The 12713-nt window shown below is 41.0% G+C and overlaps 1 protein-coding gene and 1 long non-coding RNA gene across 8 annotated transcripts in view; one reads left to right on the top strand and one right to left on the bottom strand.

The window, feature by feature from the left end:
• The window catches only part of ZNF385D (zinc finger protein 385D), a 554298-nt gene that overhangs the window by 139320 nt on the left and 402265 nt on the right, over positions 1 to 12713 (top strand). For both annotated transcript variants that reach the window (XM_083468253.1, XM_083468266.1), the window contains exon 4: positions 8353 to 8417. The gene's annotated coding sequence lies outside the window, so the exon portion shown is untranslated. The remainder of the gene's footprint in view (positions 1 to 8352; positions 8418 to 12713) is intronic.
• LOC310690007 lies at positions 573 to 12693 on the bottom strand. Of its 6 annotated transcripts, XR_014517761.1 has the most exons (6): positions 12551 to 12693; positions 12062 to 12186; positions 8327 to 8384; positions 6822 to 7347; positions 6512 to 6548; positions 573 to 753 (listed from the first exon to the last, which is right to left on the bottom strand). It is a non-coding gene; the product is annotated as an uncharacterized lncRNA (long non-coding RNA). The 6 variants fall into 6 exon arrangements; XR_014517765.1 differs by lacking the exons at positions 12062 to 12186; positions 12551 to 12693 and adding an exon at positions 12409 to 12540 and having other exon boundaries at positions 642 to 753; XR_014517766.1 differs by lacking the exons at positions 12062 to 12186; positions 12551 to 12693 and adding an exon at positions 10432 to 10590 and having other exon boundaries at positions 642 to 753.

The raw sequence follows: 12713 nt of genomic DNA, 5'->3' as shown, positions 1-12713 counted from the left end.
TTGGTGCCTTCCTGTTCTGCTTGTGGAAACACAATACAGTGGTACCTCGGGTTACAGACACTTCAGGTTACAGACTCTTCAGGTTACAGACTCCACAAATAGTACCTCAGGTTAAGAACTTTGCTTCAGGATGAGAACAGAAATCATGCTCTGGCAGCGCAGCGGCAGCAGGAGGCCCCATTAGCTAAAGTGGTGCTTCAGGTTAAGAACAGTTTCAGGTTAAGTACGGACCTCCAGAACGAATTAAGTTCTTAACCCGAGGTACCACTGTAGACCATTCTTATGCCTCTCATGCCACCTTGTACTGTAGATGAAAATGACAGCAGGTAGGCATATATGTTCATCTAGTTGAATGTTGCACTTCGAATGACAATGTTCTTGCACTGATTATAGCTGAGAGGAGTGCCAAAATGAATTTGTAATCCGGCATCTGCACATAAAAGGCCACCTTTCTCTCCCTCCCTCCCCCCAGTATGTTTCTTTACCGCTATATGAAACAACAACAAAAGCGGGTGCGAGGCGAGGCGGGGGGGGGGGATACTCACAATACAAAATAGCATCTAAATAGCTCCAGTCATTTGGTTCTTTCAAAATGACTTGAAGAAATGGAATAATCTGTTTGGTTTATGAGGCTTTTACAATGGGAAATTTGCTGCAGTACCTGTCAATTGCGGGAAATGTGGAGAATGTATTTGATGTATCATGTAACAACTTCATTTGAAATTCTTTGCCTAAACTCTGAAGCAATCAGAGCTGCCAAAGGAAGGAGAAATAACAAAATGGGCATCTAGCAAAACTGTTTTAATATAGAACAGCAAATTGTTGCGTAGGACAAGGTCAGAATTTGTTGATCAGAATTTGCACAAATGTACCTCTGTGTGCGTACATGTGGAGATCATTGCAGATAATGTGCCTTACATGCATCTGTAGCAGTCAGTTTAGGCATATATTTTCTACCTTTTCTCCACAAGAAGAATAATATTTACTGAAGCCATGTGAGGATATCCCAGCTGAATCCTTGTTCAGCTGAGAAATCCAAACCCCCTATATTCTGGTATATGTGTGGATTGGGCAGAGGTGTTGTCCGTCCAATCCTGCTGACCTCCGCGGTCCTACACCTGTGGAGTAATGACAGCATCACCTGCCCCTTCCACCTGCCAAACATGATCTGAACAGGATCCCAGGTGACATAGTGATCTGCCTGCTGTTCCACCTTCTGCCCTGGCTAGCAGGGCTGTGAATACAGCGGTCTCCTCACTACTCCATTAAGCCTCAATGGGCAGCGACCAAGGTTAGTACTGCACCCTAGGATCAGAACTCTGGTTAGCTTCTGTGTAGATGAAGCACTAATCCACAGTTAGGGCTGAGATTGCATTGGGGGACATATGTGGGCATGGGGAGGAGTAATGGGGAAGGATCCTGCTTTCTGGGGTTTGCCTCTCTATGTGCAAATTGCAAACCATATTTGCAGGAAGTCAGCATTCCATTTACACCGGGCAAAGTTTGCAAAGTTAGCATGATCCTTTGTCATTTAAAAATGTAGGTTTCTGGCTCCCCTTCTGTCAATATGTTTGATTTACACTATTGTTCATTCTAAATCAACACCAAATATTGTTTGTTTTTGAAAACCTACGTAAAATCATAGGAGCTGGGCAAACAAGGAACCTGCCTATAATTCAGTGTCTAAGACGCAGCGTGTGCCCATTTAACAAACCCTACTCCCGGACAAAAACAAGCATTTGTTTGAGCATTGACATGCAAAATCAATACAGAACACATTGAGGCTTCAGATGTTTCTATGCTTTAGATGTTCTGAGATTATCAGTACCCAGACTATTTCATTTTAGGAATTTCAAAAGATAAAATGGTTTTCTTCACCTTGTGTTACAGCCACATGTTTGATTTTAATAACTGTATCATACTTTAACGTGCAACCTGCTATGTAGTCATAATCAGAACGTTCACCCCCATAACAGCCCTGAGGGACTATTAATATTGCATTTTGATGGGTGGGAGATGGGACTAAATCTGACAGAGCAATGACCAGAAGTAACCAAAGATTTGTTGCTGCTGGAGGGGGAGCAGGAAATGGTGCTTCCCCATCCAAGCTGTGGTGCATAGTATCCAAGGCCATTTAAGTTAAATTTTTCATTATAGTAAGGTAAAGGTGCCCCTGACTGTTAGGTCCAGTCATGGACAACTCTGGGGTTGCGGCGCTCATCTCGCTTTACTGGCCGAGGGAGCCGGCGTTTGTCTGCAGACAGTTTTTCCGGGTCATGTGGCCAGCATGACTAAGCCACTTCTGGTGAAACCAGAGCAGCGCACGGAAACACCGTTTACCTTCCCACCAGAGAGGTACCTATTTATCTACTTGCACTGGCATGCTTTCAAACTGCTAGGTTGGCAGGAGCAGGGACCGAACAATGGGAGCTCACCCAATCATGGGGATTTGAACTGCCAACCTTCTGATTGGCAAGCCCTAGGTTCAGTGGTTTAGACCACAGCGCCACCCGCGTCCCTATTCATTATAGTACTAGGGTATTAATAATGATGGTGATGATAGACAAAAATCTAACCATTTGGTGCCCATTCATGAAAGTGCAAATCAGCGGCCTTACTTTGCCTAGTCATAGGGCCGGTTCTACATGGAAATCCTATATATTTTTGTTCAGAAGTAAGCCCTACTATATGAGTCAATGAGTCATGTTCCAGGACAGGGTGCATAGGATTGTAAGGCGCTAGCAATCATGATCTCCTGACATCAGGACACATATACCTCATTGCTTGGTAGTGGTGCGGGTAGTTTTAGACTCTGGGCATAATAGTCTTTTGAGGGCACACAAACACCTTTAGATGGCCATGCATTTCAAAATGGCACAAGCCAGCCCTGCTGCTTATGCTGCGGAGTGAGGCGTTGGGACTTCTGCATCTGAGTCCTGCCCTGATACCACCACTGCTCTCTGGATCATGTTGTTAGCTTGCCAGAGGGAAGGGCTGCTGGCCTTTTCTTCATTGAAGCCAGCTACACCTGCACCATTTAAAGCACTTTACCATCGTGGCTCCCTACATTTCCCCTCTGTTCTGGTTTTGTTGTGTTCCAGACCATGGGGCTTTGGGAAAATGCAATGGCTGATCAGATAGCTAGGATGGCACCTGGACAGCTGGACATTCTGCATACTGCTGTATTTTTTATTAACTAAACATTTTTATTTTATATATTGCTGTGACTTTTAATACATATTCCTCCCTGAGAGTCTGGTGAAGAGACGGAATGGCAATGTTTTAAGTAAGTAAGAAAGGCAGAGTGGTGACATTGACTATTTCTCAGGCTGAACAGGCAATGCTATGAGATGCAACAAATCCTCTATTTGTTTGTCCTCAGGTTTTTTTTATTTCTTTCTTTCTCATTTATGGAATCATCTGTCAAGAATGCAGGAGGTGACAGTGAAATGCATAGTTCAGTGTTAACAGCAACAGCTTTTCTTTCCTCTGACAAAGGCAACTGCTTAAATAGGTCATGGAATAAAAATAGTATTGAAAAGCAATGCATGGGGATCGGATATTGTTTCTTGCTCCAGTGGTGTAAATCTAGAGTAACCCAAGTTTTACAAAAGTAGCTTGAACAATATGGCAATGCAATCCTACACATGTCTACTACTCAGGAGGAAGTCCCACTGAGTTTAATGGGGTTCAAGCCCAGGAAACGGTACAGGATTAGAGTCTAATTTTATTATTTAGGATAAAATAATAAAACACTATACTCATGTAGCTGGGAGTGTGTCCCATGGAACTCAATAATTCTGAGTAGTCATGTTTGTCGGAGTCAGCCGTTATACAAATGGTGCTTTTTAAGCCTAAAATAAAGACCCAGAGGCTAGCAATATTTCCATGGACGGAGGGCAGCTCAATCATGCTTCTTCCCCTTCCTCCAGTCCGTTTATTACTCCTTTGTCCTCTCCAGCCGCATGGCTGCATTCCAATGTCTCACGTTACCTACATCCGGTCAAGGCTTTAACCCACCCACAAACGATATAGGGTTACACTGCCCAGAGGGGGGGGGGGAACATAACTCCATATGAGGTCATGCATTCCAATACATTGTAAAGCTCAGAGTGCTGGTCAGCCGAGGTCAGGGGGCACCCTGCAATATTACAAGCCTTTACCATGGCTATGACTCCCACACATGTTGAAGTGTAGGTGAGTTCCCACGAGGCAAGACACAGTGATGACAACAAGAACCTTTATAGAACGAACAGAATTGGACATCAGGGCAAAGCAACTGCTTATATGCATTTCTGAAGGCCTGGGCCACTCCCACTCCCAACGTGATTGGCTGTCTATACTTCCAAGCTGCGAATCACGACTCAGAGTTTAAGGGCGAATGGCAGAGGCCCCAATCCTGAAATGTTCTGTGATTGGATGTCATGTATCGAATCAGAACACAGGAGCTCAGAATCCTTAGTCCAGATTCAGGCACACACAGACCACTGAATACATAACACATGTATAGGATTGCCCTGCACATTAGTTAATTTAAAAAATTTGCTTATTTATCTTAAATCTTTAAATGAAGAATTTTAAAGTAATGGAATTGAAAACAGCAGAAGAGATAACACCTTAAACATCAGTTTAAAAACAACAAATATAGCAGCATCACGTTAGGAACGAGTCATCTTAAAATGATTGGGTGTGTGTTGAATCTTGGACTGGTGCTTTAAAAATATCAGATTAGTGCTTTTAGGTAATATTGGGGGGGGGGTCTTGCTCATTTTGCTGTATGAGGCCCTGGACTTCTGCCCTGCCCTGAGTACAACCAGAACTTTCCATTACTGGTCATGCAGTGGTTTGCAGTTGAAAATATTGACATCCATAGCCAAGTGGGACCTCTTTGTGCATAATTCATTGTGAGGTCAAAGCCAGTAAACGGCACTGTGAAATCTGATTATTAATGTATTAGCAAAATCTAGTTGAAAAAGCCATTTGATTTCTGCTTCTGCCAGCAATTGAGTGATTACTTATATGGAACATTTGTAGAAATGAGGATTTATTTTAGCAAGCTGAAGTATCTGTAGTGTAAAAGTGTGTGTTTGTGTGTATGTCTGTTTGTGTGTGTGTGTGTGTGTGTGTGTGTGTGTGTAAGACACAGAGAGGAGACTCCTCTGGAAGTAAGCAGATCATGCAGAAAGCTTATACTAGAAAAATGTCTTCCAAATCCAATTCTTCTTTTCAAACTATCATTGCCAGAAGGTTGCCTCTGAAATCCTTCTAGCTTTTTATTCACTTCCATTCTTTTCATATTTACTCAGTGCAGATCACTGTGACATTTTTATTTAGCTGCATGATCGTCCTGAACCTTTGATCATTTTATTTGCGGTGACCTCTGTGCTGACTGCCTTGGGTAATTTGTGCCATCAGTGGTTTTGATTAGTTCAACTCTGGTGAGTCTTATGTCTTGATCTTCCCCAGGGATCTGAAGAAGAGCTCTGGAGCTAGCTCCCATCAAGAGTGAAAGTGTGTGTGTGTATGCTACTGGTTTTGTTTTGTTTCATAGTCACTACAGTGAGATTAATGTTGTACCAAACACTGAGCTAAGACGAAACTCCAGTGCCTACTCTAATACTAACACTGACAAAATGAGACAGAAAACTCAGTCTTAGCTGTGTCTTCATCGCATATTAGCTAATGACTGTTAACTGGTAGCTCTTTCATCTTATGATGGGATCGTTTGAGATTTGCTTATCCTTGAAATCAACACTGACTAGATTTTCAGTATCTTAGCCCTTTACACACCAATGTTCTTTCCTGAAATGCTGGCCTTCCCTATTTATTTATTTTGATTGAATGGGAGGAAAAGCTTGTGCAGGAGAAGCTTCATTAAAGCGAATGTGGAAGTTGGTCCATGCTAGGGAGTGTTTATAACAAATTTATTCTCTGAAATGCTGGCAAGGACTAGAGCCTCCTGAATAACTTCATGGTGAACCATGTGCTAGGATGACAGGGGCCACTCGGGGAAGAACAAGAGGAGGACTTGGCTAGAATGACTTGATATACAGGGGCCAGATCAAAAAGAGGACAAGACTCCTGCTCTATGAATGTTGTGTAAAGGAGGCAATTGTTATGTAAACTTCACCTGCTGAATTTCTTCTTCTACCTGATTAGAGCCTTTAATCCTTTTTTGTCTGGCGATCCTGATGAGCTAACAAACAGCCAGTGCTGGCCCTGATAATAGGCAGAGTGTGGCAGTGGCCTCAGGGAGAGGATGCTGGGTGCTCTGGGGAAGCAGTACATCTACCACCTACCCTTACTATTCCTCATGAGTCTTCATCTATGGCTTGTATGACTAGCGGGGATTCTCTACTATACACATCTATCAGAGGAGTTGCAGTCCTGTCCTGTTTTGTATCTGGCCACGTTTTTTGGAGCACAATCAATCAATCAATCACTAGCTAGCAGTATATATGACTTGAATCCAAAACCATGATGAAGACTTTACATTTATTCATTTATTTACCTTATTAGTTGGATGTCACCGGATAGTTTCCAAGAAACTTAAAGACAAATAAAGGCACATAAGTAATAACACAGGGGGGGGGGTCATATATTGCATTAACATTTCATATCACATGCAAGAAAACAAAAACAACACACCAGCCCCATAAACCGTAACAAACAACATTAGCAATGTAGTCAAACAATAAATGAAGCAATACTCCGAACCACTAGTTAGCAGATAAATGAAACCTCAGTCGCCTCCCTAGACCAAAAGCCATACACTTCAAAACCAAAACCAAAACCACCCCCCAGTAATCTCTCCAGCCCACCTGACAGTCTGTCATCAGGCCAGCTGCTGCAGGTCAGTTGTGGTGGGGTCCAGAAGTCCTCCTCCAAGCATCTCTCCTCTCTCTTCAGTGGGAGCAATAGAAAAGCAAAGCAGGGAGATGGTGGCAGAAGTTTTACCTCCTTTTCAGTTGTCCCAGCTACTGCTCATCTCTTGCTGCTGGTGGGGGTGCAGGAAGAGGGGTCCTTCCACTTGGTGTCAAGACTAGCTGTGTCTGGCTTCTTCACTATACAAGTTTCAGTGAATGCTGAAAACACACCTATTTACCCTGGCCTTTGACATCTCAGATGCGTGTTTTCAGGGCCCACCCTCTTCCTGTTTTAACTGTTGTTTAATTCTTAATTTTTGAGTTGGGACCTGCTGGCAAAGGGCGGGTAGCAAAGTTCAAAGTAGTTGTAGTAATAATAATACAATGGAGTGAAAAATGTGTTCTACCCAACCTTCTGCCCTGACAGTGCTTCGGGTGTGGTGACGACTCCACTTCTCTGTTCCATCATTCTTCATCTGACCTGTTACCAAGAACAGAACTGTTACTTTTTTGAAGGGTGCCTGTCACATCCCATTATTATCAGGGCTTCCTGAGATCCAAGTGCAGTGCCTGTCATTTGCTGTCACCAAACTCATCTATAACTTCTTCCGTGCATTCAAAGGACACAGTGTCCTTTAAAAGAAAGAAAGAAAAATAAGTAAATCCAACAGTTTATTTAATGTACCCTGAGTTAATTGATACGAATTCACTTTGCAGCATTGAAACAAAACCTAAGGGGCATAACATGTTAATAAAATGTTGAATTCAGAGTTAGTCACATTTAGAGTAGAGCCAATCAAAGCAATAGTCATGACTTAAGCTCCACTGGTTTCAGTTGATCTACTCTGATCATCTGGAGCCAACCCAAATGTAGGGTCCTGAGTATCTTGTTACTTAAGATTTTCTCTGGTTTTGATTCCTTTTCTGTGTGAGATACTTTAGTCAAGAAACAGAAAAGGAAAGTAATCCGTGTTGTTTCCTTTGAATTACTTGATGATGAATGGGCCTATAACTTTTTAGTCTGTTATATAGTTTATCATACTGCTGTGACAGACCTACAAAAATGACACGAGATAAAATATAATATAAAATATATAAAGTATAGCAAGTTTTACTTTGTACAGATCTATAAGCTTCCGCAAAACAAGTAATAAATAGAAATAACAAAATAAATTGCCTTTGAAGTCTGCATGAGACAGTTCCTTTCAGTCAGCCTCAAGTGAAGAAAGAAATGAACATTTTATGTGAGAAGGTGAATCTATAATGTCAAAAAAATAAAAAGCAACAGGTTGGTGGTAGTGCCACATTAGAGAACCGTGACCTTCTAATGTACAAAATGCTCCCTGTTTCTCTGGCTGCCTTATGTATAAAATGGTCTGTGAATATGTTTGTGTACTTGTTACATCTGTCCTGCAAGATTTGTGTCTGTCTTTAGGCATTCTTCTAGTAAAACTGCTTACATTTTATGCTTGTGGTTTTCTCATAGATTTAGTTTCATTGTCTCTCTGGAGATGGTCCCTGAAGTAAAAGAGAGGGAGAAGAATCTTTGCGGTAAGAAATCTAATATTTATTAGTCTCCTGCTGAAAGCAAGAAATACAAAAATATATGCTTAGAGAAATAACTGATGTGCGTTTTAAACTGATGTTCACATTTTTAAAAGATTCGTGGGACACAGGGGGTTACCTGTATAGGACAATTTTTGACAACACTCTGTTATTAATAAAACAGGTACCACATCTTTCAGAACCCTATTTTAGCCAGGGAGAAATTTTCACTGAATCCTGCCATGTTTATTTTTACCAGATGTAGCTGCCCACAAGGCCTATTGAAAGCATGCATCTTATTTTTATAAAAGGCTTTTTTAATGGATCAGAGGGTGGGGTGTTTTGTACTTATTGTTTGCTCTAGAAATAGTGTTCCCCTGTATTTACTGGCATTTAGGTTTCTGGCATCTGTGTCGGTTGAGGAGCTAGCTAACAATGGCAATATATCATGTCAAACTAGGCTAGTTATATAACTGTTAAAATGCTAGTTTTAAAAAAGATGCCCTGGAAAATGTTTTTCTACATTAGAGTCACATCTCTTTGTATTAGAAATAAGCCAGTGTAGTGTTGTTGATGGGGTGTTGAAGAGAACCGGAAAGACTGTAGTTCAAATCCCTGCTCAAACATGATGTTCACTGGGTGACCTTGGGCAAGTCACAAACTCTCAGCTATTCTCTCTCAGGGTTGATGAGGTGGTAAAAGGAGGGTGGGAGGCATCATATTTGCAGCCTTGAGCTCCTTAGGAAAGGGCAAGCTAATTATTGCAATAAATAATGTTTTCCTATCACTACTCTGATATCTGTAAGCAGACAAACTCCGCTATATATGGGTTTTCAGGAGTGAGGGGATTGGCTATCCTTGGCTTGATTCTAATCAATAGGGAAGTTTTAGCCGATGAGTTCAAAGCAGTGGGGACTTTGCGGGGACTGTGTCCATAAAATGTTGGACTTTTTGGACTGGAATAATGGGCTGGAGTTCTGGATCTTATTGAAAACGAAAGGTCAGCACAGTCAAATATGTGCCTTGAATTTCAGGACAGCTGGAGCTCAGAGAAAAGCTAAGTAGGATTTGATGGCTAGATACCCTAATGGGAATAGAAGCCCAAAAAGGCTGATTTCCTGGAGGCAGAATCACAAATAATCCCAATGAGAAACAAAAAGAAAAAGAAAAAGAAAAAAAGAGGGAGACATCTAAAATGACAGTGATGTTACACAAAAAAGCAGAGTGATGAGCAGAAAACAAAAAAGGACATATATAATACATGGAAGAAAGGAGAGGACACCAAGGACAAGTTCAGATGAGGAGCCAATACTTGTAGAGCCAGCACCAGGAAAGCTAAAACTTAGAACAAGCTGAGGTTGGTAAGGGATTTTGCAAGTTACAAGAAGGGCTTTTCTTCTATGTTTAAAGCAAGAGGAAGGAAACAGTAGGCTTAATGTGAGTATGGATGGTGGAATGTTAACTGTTGACAAGGAAGAGGTACCACAGGTCAGCTCCTATTATGCCTCAGTCTTCTCCCAAAACATGATTTGAGTGCAGCTTTTCAAATGTAGTATGACTGGGGAGGAGTCTGGATTGCAGTTCTAGGTTGATAGCAAGGTGGTAAGGAATACCTAGCTACCTGAATGAGTCTGAAACTTTGGGGCCAGGTGAATTGGATTGTAGGGAACTAAAGTACTTTCAGAACCATAATATTTGCAAAAATACTGGGAAAGGGGTGAGGTGCCACCACAAGGCTGAAAATGATGGCAAGACTGAAACTGTGCAAATTTTCCAGTCTTTCTTCAGAAGTGGGGGAAAAGAGGAAACAAAATTATTGGCAATCTAGCTTTGATTCCAGGAAAGATGCTAGAACTGATGATAATAATCTTGAAATAATCTTGATAACGATTCAGTTATTAGTAGAAACTATCATGGATGTGTCCAGAATAAATTTCTGCCAGACTCAATTTATCATTTTTAAATTAGAGGACTATGAGAATATTATTGACATAATTTGTCTTGCATTTGACAAACTTACCCTGCTACACTTTGGTGAGCAAAATTGTTAAATGTGAGCTAGCTGATAATTCTGACAGATCCTGTCACGGCTAGTTGAAAATTCATACCAAAACATCTAGTTCATATGTACATGAGCTTGGCACTAGTGCCCTCTTTCTTTCCTCTATTCTTCCAATGCAGCTGTGAGGAAGAGATCATGTTTTTGATTCCGTTTTCAATTAAATATGATTTATTATTACATATGGGCCACAAACTAGGGTTAAACATCAACATGATTTAGGTTATCAAAGTAAACCACACTTTTGTCCCCAAATCATATTTAAATCTAACCGCAGTTCATCTGGGTTTAGACATGATGATAAACCGTGGTTAGTTAAAATTTGAAATGAAAGCTTCCAGTCTCTTCCATGCAGTTGCACTGGAAAAGGAAAGCAGTTCATGAGCCCCAAGCTTGTGTACATAACACTACGCCACTGCTCATGTAGCACTGTATTATATGGTTCTCAAATCTCATTAGTTCTATTGGTGGTTCTATATTTGAGTATTCACTTTGAAGTCACACTTCAGTCACCTCTTGTAATACAGAACAGCTGATGAATCTATAACAAGCCTTTTGTAGAAGATACTCCTTTGAATCTAAGGAATGCGAATGCTCAACTGTGAACACCTTTCTTGTTTTTCTTTTCGCTTGTTGACATACATTTCTCTTTCTTTTCTGTGAGATTCTGTGGGGTCTTTTCCTCCTTTTTACAGAGATGAAGCTACATTAGGAAACACGAGAACTTTTCTTCTTCAAGTTTGGTTATTTATAACCAGTTTAGCTCTATAATTAAGCTTGCGTTTAATTGCTGTAATTGTGCCATCCTTGTTTAAAGACAAATGGGTTTCTCTGGGCTAGAGTATGTGCTGATATTTTTATTCTATTGAATTCCTTTAAAAGGCTATCTAGGGAGCTTCTGGAAACCTTGAAATAAATACAAGTCCCACACAAGTCTAGAATACAAAAGAGGACACACACACCTTGGAGAAAGCTGCACACATGTTGCAACTTTTGTGTGCTATTGTCATTGTGTCCCCCCACCCACCCCAGTGCTGAAGAAATAAGCCACTGATTTATTAATAAATTGCTGCTCTCTTTGGAAGTGGAAATTGCAAAAGTGGACAAAGAAGAGAGGGCTCTGGTTAAGTAGATGTTTCTCTTCTATACAGTGGTACCTCAGGTTACATACGCTTCAGGTTACATACACTTCAGGTTACACACTCCGCTAACCCAGAAATAGTGCTTCAGGTTAAGAACTTTGCTTCAGGATAAGAACAGAAATCGGGCTCCAGCGTCACAGCAGCAACAGGAGGCCCCATTAGCTAAAGTGGTGCTTCAGGTTAAGAACAGTTTCAGGTTAAGAACAGACCTCCGGAACGAATTAAATACTTAACCTGAGGTACCACTGTACATGCATTTCTATTTGTTCAGTCTTGACCCCATTGTATGACGTTTGAGAAAAATAAGTAAGGGTTTTTTAAATCATTAAGAAAGCTGGGAATTGTTGATCTGTGAGAGGTCCATTACAATTCTCATAATTCAGGGGCGGGGGGAGCCATGACTGTTAAAGTAATATAAATGTGTTTTCAGTGTATGGTGTAGATATTACCTTAGTCTTCAGGAAGATTCCCTCAAATTGATTCCCCATTTCGTTTCTCTCTCTCTGTTATTCTCCAGAGTTCATAGCCTTTATCACTTGCTACAGTTCCAAACATCTTGCCCTTGGGAGCTGAACTGAAATCATATGAAAGAAGTAAGGCTTCTGTTTTCATAGTGTGGCTGTGGCTTGGTTGAAATTTATGTAAAACTCAGCCACGGTCATATAGAAGATTTATGAAGCCCTTTGATAAGCAATTCAGCACATGTTCAAATATCTAAAAATAGACACCATTGCATATTACATAAAGAAGCAATATAGTTGACACCTCATGTATAACACTACCTCTTGTTATTTACCTTCAGTTTCTGAAAATGGCAAAAAGTGGTTGTTGTTTTTTATTGAATCAACTGTGAAGTCAGGTTATGCGGCAATTTTTCACTGTTTTTCAAAATGTTCTCTATTTTAAAAAAAGTTTCTGCAGTTTGAAAGGTTGCTAACCTTGTCTGCTAGAATATTCAAGAATAACTGTCAGCACTGTTGTGGGAAGATGTACCCCTTATGCACACTGCCAGCAATATACTCTTGTTGAGAAGTCTAATTGATCTCAGTGACATCAGAGGTGCCCTCTTACGAGGGTGATGGGGGGGGCAATGTCCTGACG

Source organism: Podarcis liolepis (assembly GCF_965112155.1).
Source record: "Podarcis liolepis genome assembly, chromosome: 12".
In the NCBI taxonomy this organism is placed as follows: Eukaryota; Metazoa; Chordata; class Lepidosauria; order Squamata; family Lacertidae; genus Podarcis; species Podarcis liolepis.
This window is presented reverse-complemented; position numbering and strand designations above follow the sequence as displayed.